General features: G+C 37.7%; 1 long non-coding RNA gene across 1 annotated transcript in view; it reads right to left on the bottom strand.

The window, feature by feature from the left end:
- LOC128850998 (uncharacterized) overlaps positions 1 to 12,634 on the bottom strand; it is an 80,259-nt gene that overhangs the window by 44,512 nt on the left and 23,113 nt on the right. The window contains exon 3 of the long non-coding RNA XR_008448277.1: positions 9,705 to 9,884. This is a non-coding gene — a long non-coding RNA (uncharacterized LOC128850998). The remainder of the gene's footprint in view (positions 1 to 9,704; positions 9,885 to 12,634) is intronic.

Below are 12,634 nucleotides of genomic sequence, written 5' to 3'. Positions count from 1 at the left end.
CTTCATTTTTCTGAACACTGATAATGCTATCCATTTCTGTATGAACTTCTTCAATTTGAAGAGTAGAAGGACGCTTAAAGTTATTCATAGCATGTGAGAGTGGAGGGTTGTAATTATATTATACCTACCTAGTGAATCAGTTCTTAATACTATTACCCTATCAAGTGTGATATTATACTATTCCATTTTTTTTCTATTTAAAGAACATAAATGTAATATAAAAAACTTAAAGTCTTTTGGGTGTTCTTAAAAAGCCTATCAATCTGTGCCTCAAAAACATCACTCAGCTGTTTCTCAGCTGCAATGTAGGCAAAAGATGTTTAACTCACAGTTTGACTCCTCAGTACTTGCAAGAAGCCCACATGAGGACTTCTGCTTTTGTTTTGTTAATAATAACACCAGGCGAGAGTCGAGGTGGTTGTCAGAAGCTCAAGCAGAGCGCTTTCCTCTGGGCTGTTCTCAGTGAGGCTCTGCTCTTACTGGGAAAGCAAGAGAAAGGAAATAAAGATCAAGAAAATGGGAGAGACCAATTAGTCAATGCACCCTGTCAGAGTGACCCGGCATTCGGAACCAAGAAGCTGTCGCGCTGCACATTGAGCCACGAAAACAGCAGGTGAAAAAAATGTATACTTGGGTGAGGTAAAGTAAAACATAAATGGAATTTCCCACACATAGAAAATAAAGTGAAGGAAATTACCTTTTGCACAGTGTTTTTGAAAAAAAAAAAAAGTGTATCAAAAGAGAAGTGCTAACTACCAAGCTGGGATACAACTAAAACTTTGAAACTATGATACTGGGATTATGTTGAATATGAAAAAGACAACTAAGAAAATAGAGTAGTTGGGAAAATATCAGTGCCAAGTACAGCACTGAAGTATTTGTCCATCCTTCCTACATAGTGATCTTATCCCTTTGCTCCATCTGTCAAAATAAGCCAGAAAAGCAGTACTATAAATGTGAAAAGTGGCTACATCAAAAGCCTGCACGTGCCTTCTCACAGAAATCTTGCTTAAAGTAGGCAACAAAACAAAATGTAAAATGGGGAAAACAGAGCAGGAGGTGGTGGGTGGGAAACAATGCCAGATTCCACACCCAAAAATCATAGCTCTGCGTGTCTACCAGAGCAGCAGTTTTGAAAAGGAGGAGGAAAAAACCTAAACTCACCCCTGAACAAATACTGTAGGGGTAGTATGTCTGTAAAGCTAGGGTAAAGACATACTCAAATATTTAAGAACTTGGCAAGAGGAGACTTTATTTCTACATGTAGCATTCATTAGGCGAATAATAAAATGTGGCCAATACAATTATTTTTTAATTATTTAATCATCAAGGGCAGAAAAGACAAAACTTATTTGAGTTTATCAGTACTAAATGTTTTCATTTAAAGAACTGATTTCTATGAAACAGTTTTTGGAAGATAAGTAATTAATATCAAAGAGAAAAAATGTTCTATACAAAATTAAAGGACAAATAATGAGGTTGAGTAACTAGTAGAACAATTAGTGATTGCAACAATGTCTTGAAGAAAAAGCCACTCAGGCTTTCTTGAAGAAAATTGCCCAGTCAGATCAAAAGTTGCCTTTCTCTGGAAAGTTATTAAAACTTACTGGACTTAAACCATCCTCCTTCAATCTCCTTACAAAGTCAGCTTTAACCTTGATTTAACTGCGTGAAACAACAGTTTACTGCTGTTGCAGTGCATATAACAATAGCACATGACTGAGGAGGCACAATACTGCTCTCCCTTTATTTGCCTGGTTCTGATCTGCAACATAACAAAGTGACACTGTGGATGGAGAATAAATATCGAAATTTAGCTCATTTCTTAAGAAGTTATTAAAATGAAGTATAAAGGTAGAGCACACAAACATTAGCCATAAATAAAACCCATCTTAAAATGCTGTCTTTGTTTATTTCCTTGCTTATATTCACTGTTCCCCGTGTATAGACCACAGTGTATTCTCCACTTCCAATTCTGCTTAGTAGAAATAATTCAAATAGGGACTAACTTTGAGGTCTTCCAGATTTAGCATGACAGAAAAACAGATTCCAAGTATTTTGACTCATTCAAGCATCAATAACAGTTGCAGGTGATGGGGGAGGGGAAATTATGTCAAGGCTGGGAAAAAAAATCAACTTCAAAAGCTTGAAGCTGTTGTTGAAGTCATGCTAAATACATTATGTGATAGTAACCATTTTTTATACAGTTTCAAAGGCTTGGCTTCATTTGGCACCTTAGTGTTTTAAAAGTTAGCCTTTTAGGGCCCTAAACGACTTGAAAGATATGCTATACTATTTCACAAAAATATAGACTGAGGCAGTTAAAAGAGAAAGAGCATCTTACATCCATGGCTGTCTCTAAAATTAATTTAAACATCAAATAGATGCAAAAAACCATACACATACATATTTAAACCACTCTTTCAAAATATCAGGACATCTGTCTTGTAGGAGTTATTGCTCTTGGTGAAAATACTTACAGCAGAATGGGAATTTCTGATAATTAGTTGAGTCAAAACAGGCCTTCATATTACAAACAACAGAAAATAAAACCCTTTCTTACTTGTGCCTTCTACATTTTGGGCTGGTTTTGTTCTCAAACAATAAGGCATTCCCATGGTGGTACCCTGTAAAACTGAAATCTCTCCTGTGAATTTCAATCATAGTATCAGAAACACATCAATAATGTTATTTCTGATTCAAAAATTTACTTAAGTTAACTATAGAAATGAGCGGTATCTCTCATGATTAATATAGAAGTAAACCACACAAGCACACTACAAACATGTAGCAGAAGCGCTACCACCCACGATTAACCGAGTAGAAATTAGTATTCTCACATGGTGCTTCATTGCGCACTTGCAAGAAATAATACCAAATAATTCAATAAAGCAGTAATTAAAAACCTGCCTCAATTCTCCAGGTACTGTGGCAATCATGCTCCCACAACCTCACAGCTGAGCACAGAGAACTCAGCTGCCTGCACTGCACTGCAAAGAAACAATCCACCCACCACTGACTCCTGCTGTTTCATAGGGGATCCAATTACTGATATCATTCTGACACTAGAGATTAGCTGATTGCCAGTTCAGTGTGCTTACAAAATCTTATGTGTCACAGGAGGCCTTTACTTGTTTCTGTAAGACAAACAGTGTTTTTTCTAAATCTATTAAAAACCCACTAAAACATATTCTCTCTTGTGTAGCGCTTCAGCCTCATCCTGTTGGACTCAAAGCAAATTCTCTCTTTAAAATTGCTGTAGAACGAATGCGTGGTGATGGCAGCGGCAAAAGTACACTTTTAATTGTGCTTTTCAAAGAAGAGACTTAAGAGAAGCAGGAGCCACACATGCTGCTATTTTAGTACTCAGAAAGACAGACCATGGATCTATTTGAAGTCTGAGATCACAATTAAAATTTTTCCTAATTAAAAAATATTTATAGAAGTTTTCGTTGATCTTTCTGCCAAATCTAAGAGCATGTTGGAGCAAGCATTCATGAAAAACAGCAGTTTGCTTTCTGTTAGAAAGCACTTTTCTAATCTCCAGTGCTGTAAATGAAATGAATTAGGCTTGCACAATATCAGTTGGTTAAATTCTTTTTTCATTCAATGAAAATACATCAGTGGGATTCCAATACTTTTTCCCATTCCAATTGTTGAAACAAAACAAAAGCAAGAAATGGAAATACAAACTACAAGTAAGGCAAACGAATACCTAAGCATGAAAGGTCAGATGCTAAGACAAATGGGGAAGATAGACAATGATGAGCAAGAAATACATCTATTTTCTCAGCACCAACATCGCTATACTTACAGGCAGACATTCTAATGACCGTGCTGATTATTCAAGTGTCTAGACTGTATCTACATACGAGATACCAAGAATACTGTTTTTAATGCTCTGGTGAAATTTACCATCCATTCTAGAAAACAATGTCTCCATCAGCTGTGACCAGTCACACTGTATTACTTTGAATACTGCAGGATTTTACTCTAAAGACCTTTTCTAGAAAACAAAAGTTTAAACTGATGTGGAAAAAGACGTAATGCGACATCGACTCACAATAAAAGGGACTTCATATTTTTATGCTCCTACATCTAAAAAAACAGAAGGGCATTTTGCAACACCCATTTTAATTAATTTCATCAAATGTTTCTTAAACAAAAATGGAATTTAAGCCATAAATTTCTGAGATTCAATTTTACCCTATGACAAAACACAGATTTTGTTTCAAATTATTATAAAGAGACTTCATTCACAACATATGAACAAACACCACTGCCAAATAATACAAACCAAAGATTCAAGTTGTATTAAAGACATGTCGCATTTTCATAAGTTAAATGCAAACAAGATTTGAACAACTCCCTTAACACTCTTCTTTGGAGAAGAAAGTTATGGAACCTTGTTGTTGAACAGTGTCTCAAAGCTTTATCTTATATCCCAGCAAGAGTAAAAGAAGATATGCAATTATGAAACAGTGTGGGGTAAAGAAGCTGTTTTACTTCAGAGTTTCTAAACTCATTGAGTCCCAAGCACAGCATAAAACCAGACCTGGGCTGGGCAGGGTGGGGAGCGATGTCAGGATGCCATCCTGCTTGCTGCTCTGCTCCCAAACAAGATCACTAACCTGTCTCTGACACAAGTTGCCTAACTCATTCCCAAAATCTCCAACAGAGATGTAGCCCCTTCAACCAAGGAGCTGCAGTCCTTCACTAACCTTATATTTACAAAAGTGTCCCTAATGTTTATTTTAAATCTCCCTTGCTACAATTTAAGTGCATTATTATTATTGTCCTGTTCCCCTTAGACAAAGAGGACAGTTTATTACTTTCCTCTTTGCAGCAATCTTTCATGTATTTGAACCTAAATCTTAATTTTTTTCTTTAACAGATGAATGCTTTCAAACTGTGGGTTTTGTGCAAGTTTTCTAGGCTGATTATCCTTATAGTTGATTTTCTTTGGACTTACATGAAAGTCACAGACCAATGAAAGAATAATGATATGCAACTGTAAACACATTTTTAACTTCCAAAATGTTATCCTCTTCACTGCCAACTTACACAAATGGTACTTGCCTGCTGCACCCAACACTTACTGACTGCTGCTAGTTTTAAACCAGAACTGTCCCTCAACCATTTTTACCAATAGGACTGTTGAATAGGCGAGAAAAACAAATATCTGCCTAACTTAAAAATCACTTCAACAAAAAACTCTCCGAAGTCCAAATATCATTAATTTAAATTTTGCTCTCCGTTTTGTGGTATGTCTTACCCTCACATCATTACATCCCTCCATGTTGTTCCTAAAGTGTGTTGTTTCACTAGCCAAGTACTTAGGTTGACAGACATTTCTTATACACTCAGTTTGAGCTGCTATTAAAAAACACAACCCATCGTGTACTCATACACCTGAACAAAGTTACTTCCATTAAGCAAGAAATATAATGAAGTGCAATATATTATGAAGATAACTGGTTCCTTTGGAAAGAGGTGGCAGTGACAATGAGCTGTAAGCGGTAGGGATATACTAGATCAGAGGGATGCCCTTGCTCCTGATATCTCATATCTCACAAGGGACAGGTGTCATCGCTCTCCTGGCTCTTATTAAACATTACCAGCCGAACTTGCTAGCCAGTGTCCCAAGGCAGAGCTGCTGGAGCACTGAGTGTAAATCATCAAATTAAAAGTGATGGTACTACATGTTAAGCATAGGTGATTCCTTATTGTTAATTTTAAATGACATAATTGAATGATGTCATCCATTGTTAATGAAACAATGAGCCTCTGTCTACACACCCATCACCAATTCAAAGCCTAGAACATGATCAGTAACAGTGGTTTTTTTGGGTTTTTTTTTTTTTTTACTGAAGTGATACTATTCTCTTTTGATGCTAAACCTAAGTATTTCACCATGCCATATTGCCAGCACTATGACATTAGCAGAGCCTGAGCATCCCTGCATATTGTTCCTTACTAGTCAAAGGTAGTAAAGAAGCCTAAGCAGATGTACTACAAAAGAGAAGCATAGGTATGAGATAACACATTCCAAACAGGTTTGCCATTCTGTGGCACCAAACATTTCCAATCACTTATCAACTGTAGAGTTGCAATTCGCATTTTGTCCTCTATACTTGAAAGCATTACATCTGCTTGTGGCAACAAAGGAAATGCAAAACTTGTTCGAAGAAAATAAATAAAAAAAATGTTTCCTATGGGACAATTCAAAGTCTCTCCTTACCATCCTGAGACATCAGGGATTCTGTGCTGTCTCTATTTATTATTAATAATGCAGCAACAGTCTTTCAAACACTCTTTCTGAAGAGGAGCTTTTTCTTTGGGGGTGATATGGGTCATGTGATTACCTCACTTACCTAGAGGCAAAGGCTAAAAACTGATAGAGTTCTCACTACCAACTACACTATACTGTGGTACCCAGAGAAACAGTAATAAATGGGTGTTTATCTACTCAATGGGGAATTTAATTTCACCCTCCACCCCCAAAGTCATTATCTACACAATAGGAACAAGCAATGGAAATTCACAACATAATAAACCATTACAGGCTTACTGCCTAAACTGCATCTCAAAATAATATCCTGTTCCAGAAGCTATAGGCAAACTATACTCCACTACATGAGAACTTTGCCGATATAATGAAAGAAACGGTATTTGCAGCCCCAAAGAGCAGAGAAATGCTTTATGCTTCAGATAAACTGTTTCTACTCTTGTTAGTATTGCTTTGCTTGGTGAAAAATTTAATATTCCTCTTTTTTTTTTTTAGAGAACATTTGAATAAAAGTGTATCATTAAATAAAAATTGGATAAGAATCTTTCTGCCTAAATGAAAGTTGAAATATATTGTCTATCTTGCTGGAAAAGCTTATGTGCTCGACATGGTAAGTAATACAAAAATATTGTTCTATTAACTTGGTATACCATTTACACTTATGCTTGGAAAGCATATTGCAAGAAAAGAAATAATAATTTTAGCATAATATCAACTTTAAAACATGCACAGTAACTTACTCTGCATAATAAATTGCAATTTTCTAGACGTGGCATATTACTAGTGAAGAAATGAAAATATTTGTGAATCAAAGATTACCGTATGGTATAGAGTCAAAATTCATATTTTTATTCCGTTTTTTGTGAAATGTGTTGTGGTACCATTGGCACAGTTTCAAGCAACAGCTCTCCACGGCCTTAATCTTAACAACCTAGTTCCAATCAATGTTATATTTCTTCAAGCATGAAAAGCAAAATCTTTACTTTTTTTTCTTTTTTTTAATTGTTTTTGGTTTTACATACTCTCTAGATATTTCAGTAAAGAAACCTAACATTATCTAATCCATTACTGATATCACTGAAGTAGCTGTCATCCTGTGATCCTATGCAAGAGAACACAGCAAGAAAAGTAGGTAGTCATTAATAGAGCAACAGAAGCCACTTACACAAATTGCTGTACAGAAATTCAAAACAATATAAGTAGAAGAGATGTTTGAAGTTTATGCTTCTTTGTTCTTTATGCCTTGAATGTATTACCTGCCCAGAAGCTGGGAAAGACACGATAAAGCAATGTCCATTTAATTTTAAGCAAACAAGTCAGTGTTTCTGTGTTTTCTAAAAATAAATAAATTATTTAAAGCAGCTAATTTGGTATCTCTACTATTTCTTACTACTTTAGGGTAAACGGATGAAATAACTCTTTAATGTTAAAACAGACAATACACCATCATACCCGAACGTGCTTTTTTCATTCTATAAACTTACAGAGGAAACTGAAAGTGAGAAGTACACAATCCTTTCTTCAAGCAAAGGAAAGGAATTTCCTCTAAAAATATGTTTCTTTTTATGAAAATAGTATGCTTCCTTTCCTAAAATCTACCAACCTTATATTTAAACATTTTACATTTCTTTGGTCTATAAGATATTAAAGAACAGTGAAAGGAACAGACAGCTCCAGAAAATTTACAGTGGAAATCAAGCTCTCATCACAAAATGTGCTATGTGCATGAGTTGCACAGCACCTGCCAGTCAGGATGATTTCAGTCACCATGGAAAGCTCACACCCTGGACTTCTCCAGTGATGTCTCCAAGTTCAGAATAGCAACAATCAAATTATTTCACATTATTAAAATTATTTGTCAGGCAATAAAATATGTTAATCAGAACTTTCTCTCCACATGCCAGTGGAGTGTGTTCTCCATAGTGATATTTACAGTTATCACTCTCAGCAGAGGACTAAAACAAAATAAATACAACATTTCTCTGCACTCCCAGAGCGTTCTCACACTATCAGCTTTTATATTCTGACAGCGTTGAGTGCAGAAGTCATTTTTCCTCCTTTTTGTGCAGCTTTGTTTGACTAAAAGAATAGCAGATTTCAGACTTTAGCTATGAAGCACACATCTTTCACTGACAACAAAATTGCAAAAGCTTCATCTTTTATCTGAGTGCAATTGTAATAGCTTAGAAACCAAAATTCAAGAAAAATATGAGAATTATATAAAAATCTATCTAACTCCAAATATGAGTCCTAGATTATGTTTGAGCAGAATTTGACTTAGTTTTTATTATAATTTTATCATACCAATCACTGACTCATGAATTATCAGAAATTAGTTTATGCTCTATATCAGCATTCTCTCTCTGAGCTCTCCATTACTGACTATGTAAAACTGGACTTTTACAAAAAGTTATTAGAAAGGCTGAAGGAGTTAAGGAAAGGTGCAGCAGAGAGCAGGAGAAAGCAGGATGGATCAGACCTAAGCATTTATCCATGTTAGTGAGCCTGAATATTTGTGCTTGGATCAAAGAATCATAGAATCATACAATCATAGAATGGTTTGGGTTGGAAGGGACCTTAAAGATCATCCAGTTCCAACCCCTGCCATGGGCAGGGACACCTCCCACAGATCAGGCTGCTCAAAGCCTCATCCAACCTGGCCTTGAACACCTCCAGGAATGGGGCATCCATAGCTTCTCTGGGTAACCTGTACCACTGCCTTACCAGCATCGCAGTAAAAAATTTCCTCTTAATATCTATAATCTAAATCTCCCCTCTTTCAGCCTAAAACCATTACTCCTTGTCCAATCACTGCACTCCCCACTAAAGGGCCCCGCTCCAGATTTCCTGTAGACCCCCTTTAAGTACAGGAAAGCCACTATAAGAGCCTTCTCTTCTCCAGGTTGAACAAGCCCAACTGTCTCAGCCTGTCATATGGGACACGTTCTAACCCTCTGACCATCTTCATGGCCCTCTGGACTAACTCCAACAGATTCATGCCTTTCCGCTGTCGAGGACTCCAGAACTGCATGCAGTACTCCAGGTGAGGTCTCATGAGAGCAGAGTAGAGGGGCAGAATCACCTCCTTCAACCTGCTAACTACAGTTCTCCCAAGAAGAGCAACAAGGAGCAGAAAAAAATCCTGATGTTATGTTCTTAAAAATTATTTCAGAACATATTAATTAATTGTGCTCTGCCAGGATTGAGGACTGAACAACTTAAAATTTCAAAATCTTCATATGAACTGTGTGAGTTAGAAGGCTGTTGTGCACTATGGAGGGCCAGTGCTGACAGTTATTTTGTAAGATGGTGCATGCCTTGAACGTAATTTCCACTGGAATATTATCCCCACTGTATGTGTCAAGCATTAATATGAAATCAATAAGAAGCCATTTTCCCAACATTTTTCACGCACCTGTGTTACCCTCTGGAGGGTTTTGCCACATTCGGCAGCAGGCTCCCCTGGGATGCAGGAAGAGGCGCGCCACAGCCCCACTGCTCAGCATGGTCTCGCTGTCAAGGGTTGGCAACGGCTCAGTGAGCCCCCAGCGTCTGCAGAGCAGAAGAGGTACCTTCGCTGCTCTGTCAGCAAATCCTGAGAAACAGAAAGTATAAAGGTTGTTTTCCACAATATAGGTGGCATTGTAGTTAGAAATGACACAGATGAAGTTGCTTTGTGACAAGCCTGGTGTTCATGAGAAAAATAAACCCAGAAGAACAGCTACCCTGCCAAATTCACTTAGACTCACATAAAAGCTTTGACTTGATAGCCCACGATTTTTCTTTTTATTCCAGTGAGAATATGGTTTCCTTCAAGCTCATTACAGATTAAGCTTTTCTTCACTTCATAGCTGAACTAGGTCTTGAACACGCTCTAGACTCCAATTTACCTCATGATGAGACACTGCCCAAAACTTTAGTGTTAATCAAAAGTGTCACAGTTATGGGAGGGGGAGTAGGGAAGCCAAGCCAAAGAACCACAACACGTAATTGCTCTCTGCAAACAAGCTGTAGCAGATCCCCCTCCTTGTTTCCACTATCCTGAAACACTGCTCAGGTAGCGGCTTCTCAGCTCAACATTGCAAAAATGCCAGTCTTGGAGGAGCTTTGTTTTCCCAGATGATGTACATCCCTGTAAATCATTGGCACCTTCAAACCAAGATTTGAAAAGACTCCTGTATGGGTCAAAAGCTATTTGCGTATAAAAGGAGGCAGTTCTAACACACGTCTTCAAGATCAGGCATTTTTATCTCACCTTATTATAATGTATATAGTCAGTAAACTACTACAGTCTACAATCCTCAATCAAGACTACATCAGCGAAAGCCATTTCCTACTCCTAGTTACTGATATACCAGATCATTTTTCCTAAATATATTGATAGTACTGCTCAGAAATAAATTTGAATTCCCATCTGGATCTTGTTCCTGGATATTTTGCTTTATGGAACAGGGCTCAGTTATTTCTCTCCTTTTTCTCCACCTTAGGATTCCAGAGCTCAAGGCAACCTTTTACTGAGGCACACAGTAAAAAAAAAAAGACAGCTAATTTCCATGGGAAAAGGATCATAACCACAGCTCCTCACCCTCACTGACAGCAAAAGATACCACGCTCAGTTATCACTGCCAGGATATTAGATATTTTCTAGTCAACTGAGATCAGTGAGGGGACTATTCAGAGAAGCGACTCCTGCATGCTTCATTACTGTGGAAGAGAAAGCAAACATGATCCCAATATAATATTGCCACATATGTGGCCATTTCTAGTACTTCCTCAAGCAATCCACTCCACTCTCCGGTTAAAGTCAAGAAATCTTATTTTCCTGGACTAACATGTTTGTCTATTTTTTATAAACAAGATCTTCAGAAGAAAAGGGATCATTGTAGAGAGACGACAGCAGGTTTGGTCTTGTCTGTGGATGTGTACTGGCAGCAGATCTTGTACAGGGATGCCAAATGAACCCACAAACTTGTATGGGCCACATAGTTTGTTGCTTTCACTTCCATAAAACAACAGCTTTTACAACAAAGGACTTTACAGACTGGAACTAAGCAACCTACTGAATTTGTGTTTATTTGTGGGTCATAACTCATGAGGTGAAGTAATCTAAAATATGATGGCACATACTCATTTCCTTACTGCAAGAGATCTTTTCTGTTTTAATCGATTCTCACAGTGTTATTGAAAACAGATAGTAACTTTTTAAAGATTTGAGAGCACCTTATGAATCACTGCAGAGACAAGTCATTTCACCAGACGTTGAAATACAACTTTGTTCAGGATGGCTGGTAGAAGAGTGTGGGTGTAAGGCATAGGCCAAAAGTAAGAGCTTAACATTACATAAAGAGCAATAATGCACTTTTGTAGATAAAATAATCCGAGATTATAGGTGATTATGAGAACAACCTTCATAGAAAAAAATCTCAACAAAGTTCAGGCTGTAGGTTTTATAATGGTGAATGACCAAACAACTCTTTCTTGGAATCAAACCTATGGTGGCAGACAATACAGACTCACAGAATCATAGAATGGTTTGGGTTGGAAGGGACCTTAAAGATCACCCAGTTCCAATCCCTCTGCCATAGGCAGGGACACCTCCCACTAGATAAGGCTGCCCGAGGCCCCATCCAACCTGGCCTTGAACACCTCCAGGGATGGGGCATCCACACCACTCTGATAGTGAAGAAATTCCTCCTAACATCTAATCCCAATCTTCCCCCTTCCAATTTATAGCCATTCCTCCTCGTCCTATCACTACATGTCCTTCTAAAAAGTCCCTCCTCAGCTTTCTTGTAGCTCCCTTCAGGTCCTGGAGCCTTTTCTTCTCCAGGTTGAACGACCCCAACTCTCTCAGCCTGTCCTCGTATGGGAGATGCTCCAGCCCTCTGTCCATCTTTGTAGCCCTCCTCTGGACCTGTCCCAACAGTTCCGTATCCTTGTGCTGGGGATTCCAGAACTGGACACAGTACTCCAGGTGAGGTCTCACGAGAGCAGAGTAGAGGTGGAGAATCAGCTCCCTCAATCTGCTGACCACACTTACATAAGTGTTTCAAAAACCAGTGCTTAGATACAGTTCTCCCTCAGAGGTCAACTGGTGAATGTAGGACGTCCTGCTCAAACGCAGGCTTCTCCACAGTGCTTTTCAAGAAACATGAAGTGAGAGAATGCAGTATCTCAAGAAAAAGTATACCCTATAATTATCAGTATACTATATAATTATTACTGCATAATGAAAATAGGGCATTTATATATACATATACAACATTTAAGCTAGCTAAAACAATCAGCACATCTTTAGATTATCTAATCATTTCAAAGTGCTAACTCAAAACTCCCCACCTAAGC

Source organism: Cuculus canorus, chromosome 1, assembly GCF_017976375.1.
Source record: "Cuculus canorus isolate bCucCan1 chromosome 1, bCucCan1.pri, whole genome shotgun sequence".
In the NCBI taxonomy this organism is placed as follows: Eukaryota; Metazoa; Chordata; class Aves; order Cuculiformes; family Cuculidae; genus Cuculus; species Cuculus canorus.
Note: the sequence above shows the minus strand (reverse complement) of the source record. Positions and strands in the feature narration are given on the sequence as shown.